The sequence below is a fragment of the Amblyraja radiata genome, chromosome 2 (genome assembly GCF_010909765.2).
Source record: "Amblyraja radiata isolate CabotCenter1 chromosome 2, sAmbRad1.1.pri, whole genome shotgun sequence".
Lineage (NCBI taxonomy): Eukaryota > Metazoa > Chordata > Chondrichthyes > Rajiformes > Rajidae > Amblyraja > Amblyraja radiata.
Window position 1 is genome coordinate 140,703,663 of NC_045957.1, and position 14,636 is coordinate 140,718,298.

The following is a 14,636-nucleotide window of genomic DNA, read 5'->3' on the forward strand; positions in this document are numbered from 1 at the left end:
ACTGAGTCAAGGAAGGAGGTATAGGGATAGCTGTTGCATCACCTGCAGTTTCAGGGGAAAGTACCTGAGGAGGGGGTTGTTTGGGTGGGAAGGGACAAGTTAACTAAGGAGTTGAGGAGGGAACGGTCTCTGCGGAAAGCGGAAGTTTACAAGTTTGCAGATGACACCACCCTAATGGGCCGGATATCAAGCAATTATGAAGTTGGAGTACAGGATGGAGATTGTGAACCTTGTAACCTGGTGATAAGACAACAACCATTCCTTCAGTCAGCAAGAAAAAGGAGATTGTGATCGACTTCTGGAAGCAAAGCAGTACACTTGCTAGAAATGCAGTTAGAAATTTGAAATATAAATGCAAAAATGCTTGATAACACTCAGCAGTGATGATGCCTGACACATTGAGTTTCTTAGTGAAGACAGAACCAACGTACTCATTTAACTGTTCTGCCATTTCCTTGTTTCTCATTACAAATTCACATTTTCCTGATTGTAAGGAACCTACACTTGTCTTCATTAATCTTTTCCTTTTTATTTATCTAAAGAAGCTTTTAGAGTCAGTTTATATATTCCCCGCAAGCATTCTTTCATGCTCTTTTTCCCCCTTCTTAATTAACCCCTCTGTTAAGTTCTAAACTTCTCCGAGTTTTTGGGTTTGCTGCTTCCTCTGGCCAATTTATATGCCTCTTCCTTGGATTTAATACTATACTTGATTTCCCTCGTTAGCCACGGTTGAACTGCCTTCCCGGTTTTATTTTTCCGCCACACAGGGATGAACAATTTCAGGAGTTAGAGTCATAGAGTAATAGAGTAAAATAAGTAAGTAAGTAAGTAAGTAAGTAAGTAAGTAAGTAAGTAAGTAAGTAAGTAAGTAAGTAAGTAAGTTTATTGGCCAGGTATTCACATACAAGGAATTTGCCTTGGTGCTCCACCCACAAGTAACAACATGACATACAGTGACAGTTATGAATGACTCAGAAAACACTTAACATTAATAATAATAAAACACCATTGATCAAGCATGTGAACCAACAAAAAAACAGATCAAAGGGAGGCTACAGATTTTTGGTTGTTGAGTAGAGCAACTACTCGTGGATAAAAACTGTTTTTATGTCTGGCTGTGGTAGCTTTGACAATCTGGAGTCACCTTCCAAAGGGAAGTGATTCAAAGAGTTTATGGCCAGGGTGAGAGTGGTCAGAGATTATCTTGCCTGCTCGCTTCCTGACCCTTGCAGTGTACAGTTCATCAATGGAGGGAAGGTTGCAGCCAATACCCTTCTCTGCTGATCGAACGATTCGCTGCAGCCTCCAGGTGTCGTGCTTGGTGGCTGAGCCAAACCAGACCATGATAGAGAAGGTGAGAACAGACTCTACGATAGCCTTGTAGAATTGGACCATCATTGCCTGTGGCAGATTGTGCTTCCTCAGCTGCCGTAGGAAGTAATACAGTGGAAACGGGCCTTTTGGCCCAACTCACCCACATCGGCTAACAATGTCCCAGCTACCCTAGTCACATTTGCGTGCGCTTGGTCCATATCCCTCCAAACCTGTCCTATCCCGTGTGCGGACAGGACGCCGAAGGACGAGAAGCCGAAGCCAAGAAGCCTAAGCTAAGATGCTGAACGTACATCATCCCGAAAGCCAAGATACCGGTTGGACACGACGCCGAAAGATTCCAAGCCGAATGCACACCATGCCCAAAGGATAAGAACCCGAATGGACACCACCCTGAAAGGACAAGGCGCAGAATGGACATGATGTCGAAAAGCTGCCGAACGGACATGACGTCTCCGGGGACGGGATTTGTCCGAGACCTTATCAGCCATTGGTCTAGAGCCCTGCGTCCATCACATTACTGTCTGGGGGAAGACGGGAGGGTGGGGGGGAGCTTGAGCTTGCGCTTGTAAAATAGTGGCAGTGACTCCAAGCTGCTGCGATTGCCACAGAGGCTTTTCGACGAAACGTTCGTTCCCCGTCAGATTTTAAACCGAAAAATAATCTGACGCCGAACGGGCATGTTCGGATTCATGTGCATTTGGCGTCAGATTGTTTTTCGGCTTAAAATCTAGCGGGGAACGAACATGATGTCGAAAAGCCTCTGTGGCAATCCCAGCTGCTTGGAGTCATTGCCACCATTTTACAAACACAAGCTCAAGCTCCCCCCTCACCCTCCCGTCTCCCCCCAGTCAGTGATTCACATCACTGGCTCTGTGGCATTTGCAGCAGCTTGGAGTCACTGCCACCATTTTACAAACGCAAGCTCAAACTCCCCACCCTCCCATCTCTCCCCCCCCCCCCCCCCCCCCCCCTCCCGTCTGCCCCCGGCTAGTGATGTGATGGATGTGGAGGTCTGAACCAATTGCTGACAAGGTCTCGGACAAGTCCCGTCCCCAGAGACATCATGTCCATTCGGCGGCTTTTCTGCGTCGTGTTCATTCTGTATCTTGGCTTTTCGGCGTCGTGTCCGTTCTGTTTCTTGGCTTCCACTTCTTGGCTTCGGCTTCTTGTCCTTCGAAGTCCTGTCCAGGTACTGTCTAACTGTACCTGTCTAACTGTATCTTAAACAATGTTATAGCCCCAGCCTCAACTACCTCCTCTGGCAGTTTGTCCCATTCACCCACCACCCTTTGTGTGAAAATGTTATCCCTCAGATTCCTATTAAATCTTTTCCCCTCACCTTGAATCTATGTCCTCTGGTCTTCGATGCAAAGAAACTCTGTGCATCTACCCGATCTATTCCTCTCATAATTCTGTGTACCTTTATAAGATCTCTCCTCATCCTCCTGTGCTCCATGGAATAGAGACCCAGCCTACTCAACCTCTCCCAATAGCTCACACCCTATCGTTCATCCATTTAAATCTTTGCCATTGCATCTCCACCATCAACCCTTTAAGTATAAACTGATAGTCTATCCCACCCAATTCCCTTCTCATACCTTCAAAGTCCATTTTCTTTAAGTTCAGGACCCTAGTCTCTGTATTAACCATGTCACTCTCCATCCTAATGTAGAATTCCACCATATTACGGTCACTGTTGCCCAAGGAGCCCTGCACACAAGATCGCTAACTAATCCTTCCCCATTACACAATACCCATTCTAGGGTGGCCTGTCTCTAGTCGGTTCTTCCACATATTGGTTTAAAAAACCATCCTGTATACATTCCAGTAACATAGAAACATAGAAACATAGAAAATAGGTGCAGGAGTAGGCCATTCGGCCCTTCGAGCCTGCACCGCCATTCAATATGATCATGGCTGATCATCCAACTCAGTATCCTGTACCTGCCTTCTCTCCATACCCCCTGATCCCTTTAGAAACAAGGGCCACATCTAACTCCCTCTTAAATATAGCCAATGCACTGGCCTCAACTACCTTCTGCGGGAGAGAATTCCAGAGATTCACCACTCTCGGTGTGAAAAAAGTTTTCCTAGTCTCGGTCCTAAAAGATTTCCCCTTTATCCTTAAACTGTGACCCCTTGTTCTGGACTTCCCCAACATCGGGAACAATCTTCCTGCATCTAGCCTGTCCAACCCCTTAAGAATTTTATAAGTTTCTATAAGATCCCCCCTCAATCTTCTAAATTCTAGCGAGTACAAGCCTAGTCTATCCAGTCTTTCTTCATATGAAAGTCCTGACATTGCAGGAATCAGTCTGTTGAACATTCTCTGTACTCCATCTATGGCAAGAATGTCTTTCCTCAGATTAGGAGACCAAAACTGTACGCAATACTCCAGGTGTGGTCTCACCAAGACCCTGTACAACTGCAGTAGAACCTCCCTGTTCCTATACTCAAATCCTTTTGCTATGAATGCTAACATACCATTCGCCTTCTTCACTGCCTGCTGCACCTGCATGCCTACTTTTAATGACTGGTGTACCATGACACCCAGGTCTCGTTGCATCTCCCCCTTTCCTAATCGGCCACCATTCAGATAATAGTCTACTTTCCTGTTTTTGCCACCAAAGTGGATAACCTCACATTTATCCACATTATACTGCATTTGCCATGCATTTGCCCACTCACTCAGCCTATCCAAGTGAAAAGGACCCGTTTACTCAATGGCAGGCAGTGACTAGTGGGGTACCGCAAGGCTCAGTACTGGGACCCCAGCTATTTACGATATATATTAATGATTTGGATGAGGGATTGAATGCAACATCTCCAAGTTTGTGGATCTTCCTCCTCAGCACTGCTACCAATTTGTCACTCCATCATTTTGTGTCTACCTTTGAGAGAAAATACTGTTAAGTTTGTGGAGTTTATTTGCCTGCAACAGCCACTTCAGAGCAGATGCTCATCATCGGTGAAAACTGTTTGACAAGACCAGCCAAAGCAGCAGATGCATATATTATCTTGTGTACAGCAGAAGTTGCCAACATCCCTTCAGTGTGAGAGCAAGCAACCTGTCCCTCAAGAAACAAATGCCCACAATGATATAAATCAACTACCTATCATGACATTACCAGTCACAGGACACAGTGTGTTTTAATTCAATGGGGCAATCTGTCTTTGCCCTTCTGCCTGCCGGGTCAAGGTGCAAGCCATTGGTGATTGTAAAAATAAATGACACATGGAACTGCAGGAGAATTTTCAGCAAAGCAAATCGGACATTGTTCAAAGGTTGGTTCAAAGGTTGTATTTATTGTCACATACACCTAGGTGTAGTGAAATTCTTTTTGCCAATGCAGCACATAAAAAAGAATACAAACATAGCAATAATAAATAGTTTCAACATAAAAACATAAAAACATCCCCCTACAATGGTTCCCATTATGGGGGAAGGCACAAAGTCCAGTCCCATCCCCAATGTCCACCCATAGTCGGGCCTATTGAGGCCTCCACAGTTGCCTTCACGGAGGCCCGATGTTCCAGGCCGTTCTCGCCGGGTGACGGTGTTCCGGCGTCGGGAGAGTCCTCTCAGCGGCTTGGGAACCCTGGAACGGCCGCCTCCCTACTCGAGACCGTGGCTTCCGGAGCCGACAATTGTCAGCCCAGTTCCTCCGAAGGAAGCTGATAGTTGGTTTGCATTATTTTCTCTCAGTTATAGTCATAGAGTTATCGAATGATACAGTGTGGAAACAGGCCCTTCGGCCCAACTTGTCCACACTGGCCAACATGTCCAGCTACAATTGTCCCACCAGCCTGTGCTTGGTCCAAATCACTCCAAACCTGTCCTATCCATGTACCTGTCTTATTTTTGTATTAAACGTTGGGATAGTCCATGCCTCAACTACCTCCTCTGGCAGCTTGTTCCATACACCCACCATCCTTTGCATGAAAATGTTACCCCTTCAATTCCTATTAAATCTTTCCCCCTTCACCTTGAACCTATGTCCTCTGGTCCTCCATTTCCCTACTCTGTGTATCTACCTGATCTATTCCTCTCATGATTGTATACACCGTTGGAATTTAATCTATTACGCTAAGTGCCAGGAAGAAATACATTTCAAATTTTTACCACCAGGTCTCTAATTGACAGCTTTAATTGAAACATAGTGTGTTTTTATGAGTATATCATCTATTGGATCTAGTTACACTACATTAATGGTCTTTTTTTTTTTCTTCCAATACAAACAAATCACAAGCACTGTTGATTATTTTGGTGCATCTCTCCATTGATGACTGTAACTTTGTGTAAAATCAACAAGAACTCTTCTGAACCCAATGCATCTGCCAATCTTTTGTTCGATGTTGATATGGGTGATGCTTACAAGGAAATGTCAAGCAATGAAGTACTGACTGACATTATCACTTTTCCCCTTATAGTCCCCAGGTTACACAACCCGGTCACTCCCTCTTCTCCCCTCTCCCATCGGGCAATACGTACAGAAGTGTGAAAACGCACACCTTCAGATTCAATATGTTTCTTCCCAGCTGTTATCAGGCCACTGAACCATCCTATCAACAACTAGAGAACTGTCCTGAGCTACTATCTAGTTCATTGGAGACCCACATACTATATTTGATCAGACTTTATTGGACTTTACCTTGCACTAAATATTATTCACATTATTCTCTTTATCATGTGTCTGTACACTGTGGATGGCTCGATTGTAATCAGTCTTTCTACTGACTGGTTAGCACGCAACAAAAGCTTTTCGCTCTACATCAGTACATGTGTCAATCAACTAAACTCACTTCACCCTATGAACAACCCAGCATACTAATGAGCTGCCATAATATTGTGACATTCAATTGTCCAAAATAAGTTAATGCATTCATTCATATGAATGAACATTGGTACATATTAGTCCAACAGCCAAACAGATGTAGTGAGTCCGTTGGCCACTGTTCAGAGGTGAATGAGTCCACGGGGCAGTGCACAAATGTGATTGAATCCCAAGAACTAATTTCCTCTCTATCTCCCTCCACTTTTAGACTTTAGATACAGCGCGGAAACAGGCTCTTCGGCCCATCGAGTCCGTGCCAGCCAGCGATCCCCATGCATTATCTAACACACTAGGGACAATTTACAATTTTACCTAATCCAAATAACCTATTTATAACCAGATCTGTCTGAAGAAGGGTCTCATAGAAACATAGAAACATAGAAAATAGGTGCAGGAGTAGGCCATTCAGCCCTTCGAGCCTGCACCGCCATTCAATATGATCATGGCTGATCACCCAACTCAGTATCCTGTACCTGCCTTCTCTCCATACCCCCTGATCCCTTTAGCCACAAGGACCACATCTAACTCCCTCTTAAATATAGCCAATGAACTGGTCTCAACTACCTTCTGTGGCAGAGAATTCCAGAGATTCACCACTCTCTGTGTGAAAAATGTTTTTCTCATCTCAGTCCTAAAGGATTTCCCCTTTATCCTTAAACTGTGACCCCTTGTTCTGGACTTCCCCAACATTGGGAACAATCTTCCTGCATCTAGCCTGTCCAACCCCTTAAGAATTTTGTAAGTTTCTATAAGAACCCCCCTCAATCTTCTAAAATCTAGCGAGTACAAGCCGAGTCTATCCAGTATTTCTTCATATGAAAGTCCTGACATTGCAGGAATCAGTCTGTTGAACCTTCTCTGTACTCCATCTGTGGCAAGAATGTTTTTCCGCAGATTAGGAGACCAAAACTATACACAATACTCCAGGTGTGGTCTCACCAAGACCTTGTACAACTGCAGTCGAACCTCCCTGCTCCTATACTCAAATCCTTAATGAATCCTATACTCAAGTCTCGACTTTCTCACCCATTCCTTCTCTCCAGAAATGCTGCCTGTCCCGCAAATGCCTCCAGCATTTTGTGCCTACCTTCGATTGATACCAGCATCTGCAGTTCGTTCCTACACAACCTATAAACCTGTATGTCTTTGGGATGTGGAAGGAACTGGAGCAACCGGAGAAATCCCACGCGGTCACAGGGAGAACCTACAAACTCCGTACAGACACCACCCCAATAGTCAGGAATGAACCTGGGTCTCCGGCGCTGTAAGGCAGCAACTCTACCGCTGTGCCACCTGTATTTTAGTCATTCCTATTTATCAGTCATGTCCTTGTGAATACCCTATTATGGAAGTATGTTTAACATATTGAGTAATTTTGGTACATGTGACAATAAATCACATCAGGGAGAAGACTGTGGAATGAGAGTGTGTGGGTACACAAAAATGTTGGAGAAACTCAGCGGGTGCAGCAGCATCTATGGAGCGAAGGAAATGGGCAACGCTTCGGGACAAAACCCTTCTTCAGGGATAGATGCTCTGGGTGAGGAAAAGGTTGGGTGAGAAGGTACAGGGTGTCTGTAGGAGGAGAAGGCAGGGTACTTGAAATGAGATAATTCAGTGGTCATGCAATTAGTTTGTAGACTACACAGGCTATACATGAGGTGCTATTCCTCTGGTTTGCATTTGGCCTCATCCTGGAGGTGGAAGAGTCTGATGACAGACAAATCAGTGATGGAATGGGGAGGGGGGTTTCAAATGGCTAGTGACCGGGAGCCCTAAATAGCCTACGCAGACAGCGCACAGATGTCCAGCAAAACCATTGCATAGCCCGTGCTTGATCAGGTGCAGGCAGGCCCATAGTTTAATCGGATTGATGTTATCTCCAACAATGAAATCATCTTAAGAAGACTGGAACATCCATTCGGTGCAGACAAGCACTCTCAAGAAGGAACTGTAAAAACTCAGCGAAGGGTCCCTCACGTTACCTACTACCTTTCTCCATAGATGCTACCTCACGCGCAGAGTTTCTCCAGCAATTTTTGTCTACTTGAGATTGTTCAGATCTATTTAAAAAGTACTTCGATACATTTGGGCTTTTCAGCTTTAATGTATAAAAAGAATGTTGTAGGTGGAGCAACAGGCAGCCTAGAATACAAAATTAAACTGTGAGGAAAAACAAATCTACACAGTTTTAAAATGGGGACTCAAGAGGGTGCAGATGTTGGAATCTTGAGCAAAAATACTAAGTGCTGGAGGAGTTCAACAGGTCAGTCAGCAACTGGAGGGAAATGGATAAACAATGTGTTAGGTCAGGACCCTAATTCAGACTGATGCTGGTGGATGAGACAGGAAAAGAGAGGTGGGTGAAGGACAAAGCCTGGCAAGTGATAGGTGGATACACGTGAGAATAGATGATTGTCAGATGGGTGGAGTTAGTAAGAAAGGTGAAAAGGTGAACAAGAGTTTCAGATAAGGAAAGAAGTGAAGTGAAATGTAAAGCTGGAGAGGGGAAAGAGGGAGGATGAGAGGGAAATGCGGGACTCGGAGTAGGAAAGGGTGAGAGCTGTGTAAGGAGGAAGGGAAAGGATCAGGATACAGAGGGGCGGGGGAATTGGTGGGGGAAATGTGTGCGCACCTGGGAGAGGGGAGCAAGAGGAAGATATTACTTGAAATTAGACATTAAGGTTGGTATTGGGAATGGAAAGGGAAGTTGAAATAGCTTGCAACTAGTAGCACTTCTTTGCATTCCCATATTGACCTTTCAGGTCCTAAGTCCCCTCCACTGCCAGATTAAGGCCACGGAAAAAACAAAAGAATAGCTCCTCGTATTCCACTTGGGAAGCCTGCAACCCAATGATATGAACATTGAATGCCCCCTTATCTCTGCACCCAGATCCACCTTTCACTTGCAAGTGTTTCCCCACCCCTACCTCTCTTTTCCATCTTTCTCCCCCTCTACTCATCAATGTAAAGAAGCTCCAGACCTGAAACGTCACCTGTCCATATCCCTCCATGGACGCTGCCCGACCTGTTGAGTTCCTCCTGCTAAAATGAAAATGGGACAAGCATGGTGTGTTAGAAGTCTCTCGATAGGTGAATTAAGGATGAAGGCCAGCATTTAATGGCCAGCTCAAAATCCCGTCTGAATTTAGGACGCAAACTAGGATTTTTTTGCAAGGATTGGAAGGTTTCTGGATACCCGATCTCAGACTTATTAAATTCCTTGATTTTAAATTCTCAGCTGTGATGATGGCAGAGATATTTGTGCACACGTCTCTTGATCAATTGCCTGGGACTCTGGGACTAGCCTGAGAATGATTCCACCGTAACCTCTGGATCTTGATAATAAGCTCACTTCCCAAATGTGTGAAAGCTAATTAAAGATAGTGTTGAATGATAATGAAGCAGTGCTTATGATGTTACATAAAAAGGATATAAGAATACATGAAAACTGGACAAGGTGTAAACAACCAGGGCCCTCAGGATTGCCCTGGCATTCAATATGAAAAAGGTTGACCTGTGCTGGCCTCAACCCCTCAACTGTAGTTCCATGTAACCCTCAATTTCTCAATCTTTCAAATATTTATCTATTCCCAATATTGTCGATATATGTAATGATCTGGCTTCCACCACTCTTGGTGACAGGGATTTTCCAGAGCTTCAAAACTTTCTGAGAGAAACAAAATAATGTCTGTGCATCTCAGTTTTAAATGATTGGATGCTTCTTTTGTAGCTAACCCTCAAGACTCGACCACCAGAGAAAATATCCGCTCATGTTCTGTGTATTAGAAACATAGAAAATAGGTGCAGGAGTAGGCCATTCGGCCCTTCGAGCCTGCACCGCCATTCAATATGATCATGGCTGATCATCCAACTCAGTATCCTGTACCTGCCTTCTCTCCATACCCCCTGATCCCTTTAGCCACAGGGGCCACATCTAACTCCCTCTTAAATATAGCCAATGAACTGGCCTCAACTACCTTCTGTGGCAGAGAATATTGAATAATGTCACCCTACATTCTTCTAACCTACAAAAGAGAGGCCTCTGCTGATTGAGTCATGTTGGGGCAGCCTTAGCAAAGTAGATATGTAGGTAGATCACCCTAACGTGGAATTGGGAATGGGAGCATTTCTCATATCCCTCTTCACACAAAGGAAATGTGGGTGTAAGGAACGAGCTGCCTGAGGAGGTAGTTGTGGCAGGTACTATTCAACATTTAAGAAACGTTTAGACAAGTGAATGGATATGAAAGGTTTAGAGGCGTATGGGCCAATCGCAGGCAGATGGGAATAGTGTAGATGGGACATGTTGGCCCGTGGGGAAAATTTCAGCCAAAGGGCCTGTTTCCACACTGTAACACTCAATGACTCTTGACTATGACATTAAATACCATTTCTTATCCATTCCGTTCCTCCCCATTTGCATCTTCCCATCCATTTCCATCTGCATGTTATGAGTATTTTGCCATGTCCAATCACCATCTCTGAATCAAAAGTTTATATCAGTTTAGTTTGTGGTTACATGTGCCGAGGTACAGTGAATAGCTTTTATAGCATGTCAACCTGAGGTTGTCGAGGCATGTCGAGGTACAGTGAATAGCTTGTATAGCATGTTAACCTGAGGTTGTCGAGGCATGTCGAGGTACAGTGAATAGCTTTTATAGCATGTCAACCAGTCTGCAGAAAGTCTGAAGAAGGGTTTCGGCCCGAAATCAACCTTTACATTCTAAGACATCCGATTTAAGATTTCTCCCCATTCCATTCACTAAGAAAAACTCCACTAAAGTTTCCATCCCTTAATTTCCTTGCCGAAGTTAACCACTATTTGAGATTGTCTTTTCTGGAACTGTCAGATTTTCTCATCAGTGGGTGAGAAAAGCCTTTGTTATTCACGAGTCTCCTTGAATAATATTAGCAGGATCTGTCTATTGGAAGTACAACATATTCATAGAAGTCCCTCATTATTCCAACATCCTAATATATAATGATGCTGGAAGATATAATGAAACCATCTGCAGTGACTCACCCATGCTAAATGACTGCCAGTTAAAAGGCAATTCATTTGTGTGGGACTTTCCTGGCAGAATTGCCTTCTCAATCCATTGTACCATCATCATCAAACCCTTTATCTTACTAACAAAGTTAATCTATACCTAATATTTAAAAACACATCCTGCTTTCTTATCCAGTACTCCCACACTCTAAGGCAGGGGGTGGCATGGTGGAACAGCAGTAGAACTGTTGCTTTACAGCAACAGAGACCCAGGTTCAATCTTGACTAATGGGTCATGTTGGAATGCAGTTTGTACATTCTTCATGTTACTGCGTGGGTTTTCTTCGGGTGCTCCTGTTTCCTCCCAAAGACCAATTTGGTTAATTGTTTTTTTGTAGATTGTAAATTGTACCTGGCTTGTGAGTTACTCCAGTATTTTGTGTCTGTCATTGATAATTGGTCTATTGGAAAGAAATAAAATAGAAAATAGTGGCAATACATTGATCCCCGTGAAGTTGATAGATGGTGACTAATGGGGCACCATAAATTATGGCGCGAGCCCCAGATAATAATAATAATAATAATAATAATAATAATAATAATAATAATAATAATAATAATAATAATAATAATAATAATAATAATAATAATAATAATAATAATAATAATAAACTTTATTATGAACTCGAGGTCCAGACAAGGGGCAACATTACATAAAAATGCATTGCATATTAAAACATATCATAAAGTACATATAAAATCTTAGTATATCACTTATAAAAGCATCATGAATTGTATATTTAAAAAAACCCACAACAATGAATTAAAAATCCAGATTAAAAGAATGATCAATGTCCTACAACGAGACAATGATACCAGTGTCTCCACAACTGGGATTCGTTGCGTGTAGTGCTAAACCTTATGTTTGACAACGCCACAATAATTACATTTTTAGAGTCATTTATCCTGCAAATTAATTTATACAAATGATTTCTTAGGATAGCTTCTAAAGTACTCTCCTGCAGCCACAAACGTGTTACTAGCACTACACCATCTAGGTTTCCTTAGCAGTGTTCTCATGGCATCATTATATGCCACCTTTAGTCTCTGCAAACTTGTCTTTCTATCGTTCGACCACAGGTGCACAGTGTAGAGTGGTGTGCAGTATGCTCTAAATAGCGACATCTTCACCACATCTGCACACGCACCAAATTTACGCAAGAGAATATTCGCCTGTACATACAGCATGCGTCGTTGCCTATAAATATCCTCATCATCTGTCATTTGTTCTGTAATAAAATGCCCTAGATATTTTACCTTATTACAGACACTGAGATTATTCTCAGAATTTAAAATCAGGAAATTTTAGACATTTACCCTCTTTGGTTCTACAGATCAAAACAGCACTCTTACTGGCATTATATTTAATGTCTAAAATAATCTGGCATTATATTTAATGTCTACAAAATAATATTCACACTCCATAACAAACTTTTGCCTAAGGGGAGAAAATGGTTCATTACCACATGTATTGATGGTACTCAATTGGGTGAGATTGTCAGTACAGATGATGATTGCAAAACGGTTTTGAATGGATGTGGACAGGCAAAATTAGTCTGTCGATCAATCGATCAACATGATCTCCTCTGACTTCCTCTTTCTGAATCAGAAGAAGTGTTGTTTTTTAATTTGTTCTTGATTTCATTGTGAATATTTATTTCTGATATCCCACTTTTATCACACATCATACACATTGCAGCGGCGTTAAACATACGAATAAATCAACCTCCAGTTATAATGTTTACTTTTATTTTCAATCAAGGCATTGCGAATGTAAACGTATAAATTATTAAATGAGAGTAAAACTCACAGTGCTGGAGCAACTCAGTGGGTCAGGCAACATCTGGGGAGGGAATGAATAGGTGACAATTTGGGTTGGGACCTTTCTTCAGACTGATTGTGGAGAAGGGGAGTTTGGATAGGAAAGGTGGGGCGGGACAATGCCAGGATAGGTAAGGAGTTTTGATTTGCAAATAGATGGAGCAAATGACAAAGGTTAGAGTTTAAAAGGAGATGAAAGGATTTCAGACGAGGAAATTAAAAGAGAAATGAAATGAAAAGCCAGAGGGAGGGAGGGATGTGGTAAGGGGATGGTGGAGGGGAAGGGAAAGCGGGGAGGATGGAAGGGTAAAAATGGGGGTAAGAAGTTGTGTGAGTAGGGTGAATGATGGGAGGGGGAAGTTGTGGGTTATAGAAGGAGAAACGGGAGCACAATGGTTGGGAATGGGAGGCACAGGAAAGAAAGAATGGGTGGGGGGGAGATATTTCTTGAAGTTGGAGAATTCAATGTTTTTTACCATTGAGCTGTAATTATTAAATAAAATAAGAGTTGGCTCAGTGATGAAGTATATATTAGAAAGCCCCATTGTGCTGACATACTATCAATAACAGTATTTGTGCAAAACTACTTGTAAATGAATTTGGAACAAAGCTTCAGAATTGTTCATATATTTGCACATATAATTAATTTTGAAGTTTGATATTATGATTGTTCAGACTCAGTGAAGCGACAAGTTGTGCTATCTGCAATAGATTTTGAATTTCATAACTGGACATAAATGTTGCAATGTTGATTATACATTCTTTATCGAACTCACTGTATTAATATTCTGTGGGCTTGTTGCCTAGGTGGAGAGTGAAAATAAACCTCTACAGTTCTCTTGAAGTGAAGGAATGTATCTCTATTTGGTTTGGGCATGTATGGAGTAGTGCATGCAGTTCTGCAAAGACGTGGAGGGTTTGGAGAAGGTGCAGAGGAAGTTTACCAGAATGCTGCCTGGATTTGAGATTCTTAGCTGTAGGGAGAGGTTGGATAGACTTGGATTGTTTTCCCTGGAATGTCGGTGGTTGAGGGGAGACCTGATATAAAATTATGAGGGGGTATGAGGTAGACAGTTTGAACCTTTTTCCCAGGGTGGAAATGTCCAACAGTAGAGGGCATAGCTACAAGATGAGAGGGAGAAAGTTGAAAGGAGATGTGCGGGACAACAGTGTTGGGGGCCTGGAACTCATTGCCAGGGGTGGTGGTGGAAACACATACGGTCGTAGTGTTCAAAAGGCTTTTGGATGGCCACATGGAAGCGCAGATAATAGAACAATATGGATCATGTACAGGCAGATGAGATTAATTTAACAAGGCATCATGTGTGGCACAATCATTGTGAGCCGAAGGGCCCGTTCCTGTGCTGTATTGTTCTATTGTTCTATGTTCTATCTCAGAAAACCTGACAAACAGACGGACATGGGTGTTCATGCAGGCTGGGAAATGTCCAAATGATGGATCAACGTAAAGGATTATCCAACAAATTTTAAGAAAGAAAAGAAGGAGAGAAGCAGAGCAAAGAAGCAAAATTATTGAGGGGATAGATAGGGTAGACAGTCAGAACCTTTTATAGTATCGGGGGGGGGGGGGG

At 42.9% G+C, this 14,636-nt stretch overlaps 1 long non-coding RNA gene across 1 annotated transcript; it reads right to left on the reverse strand.

Moving 5' to 3' along the window:
• Positions 1-522: 522 nt before the first annotated feature.
• Positions 523-9,209, reverse strand: LOC116984746. Its single transcript, XR_004415115.1, has 3 exons — positions 9,199-9,209; positions 5,329-5,337; positions 523-616 (listed from the first exon to the last, which is right to left on the reverse strand). It is a non-coding gene; the product is annotated as an uncharacterized LOC116984746 (long non-coding RNA).
• Between the last annotated feature and the right edge of the window lie 5,427 nt (positions 9,210-14,636).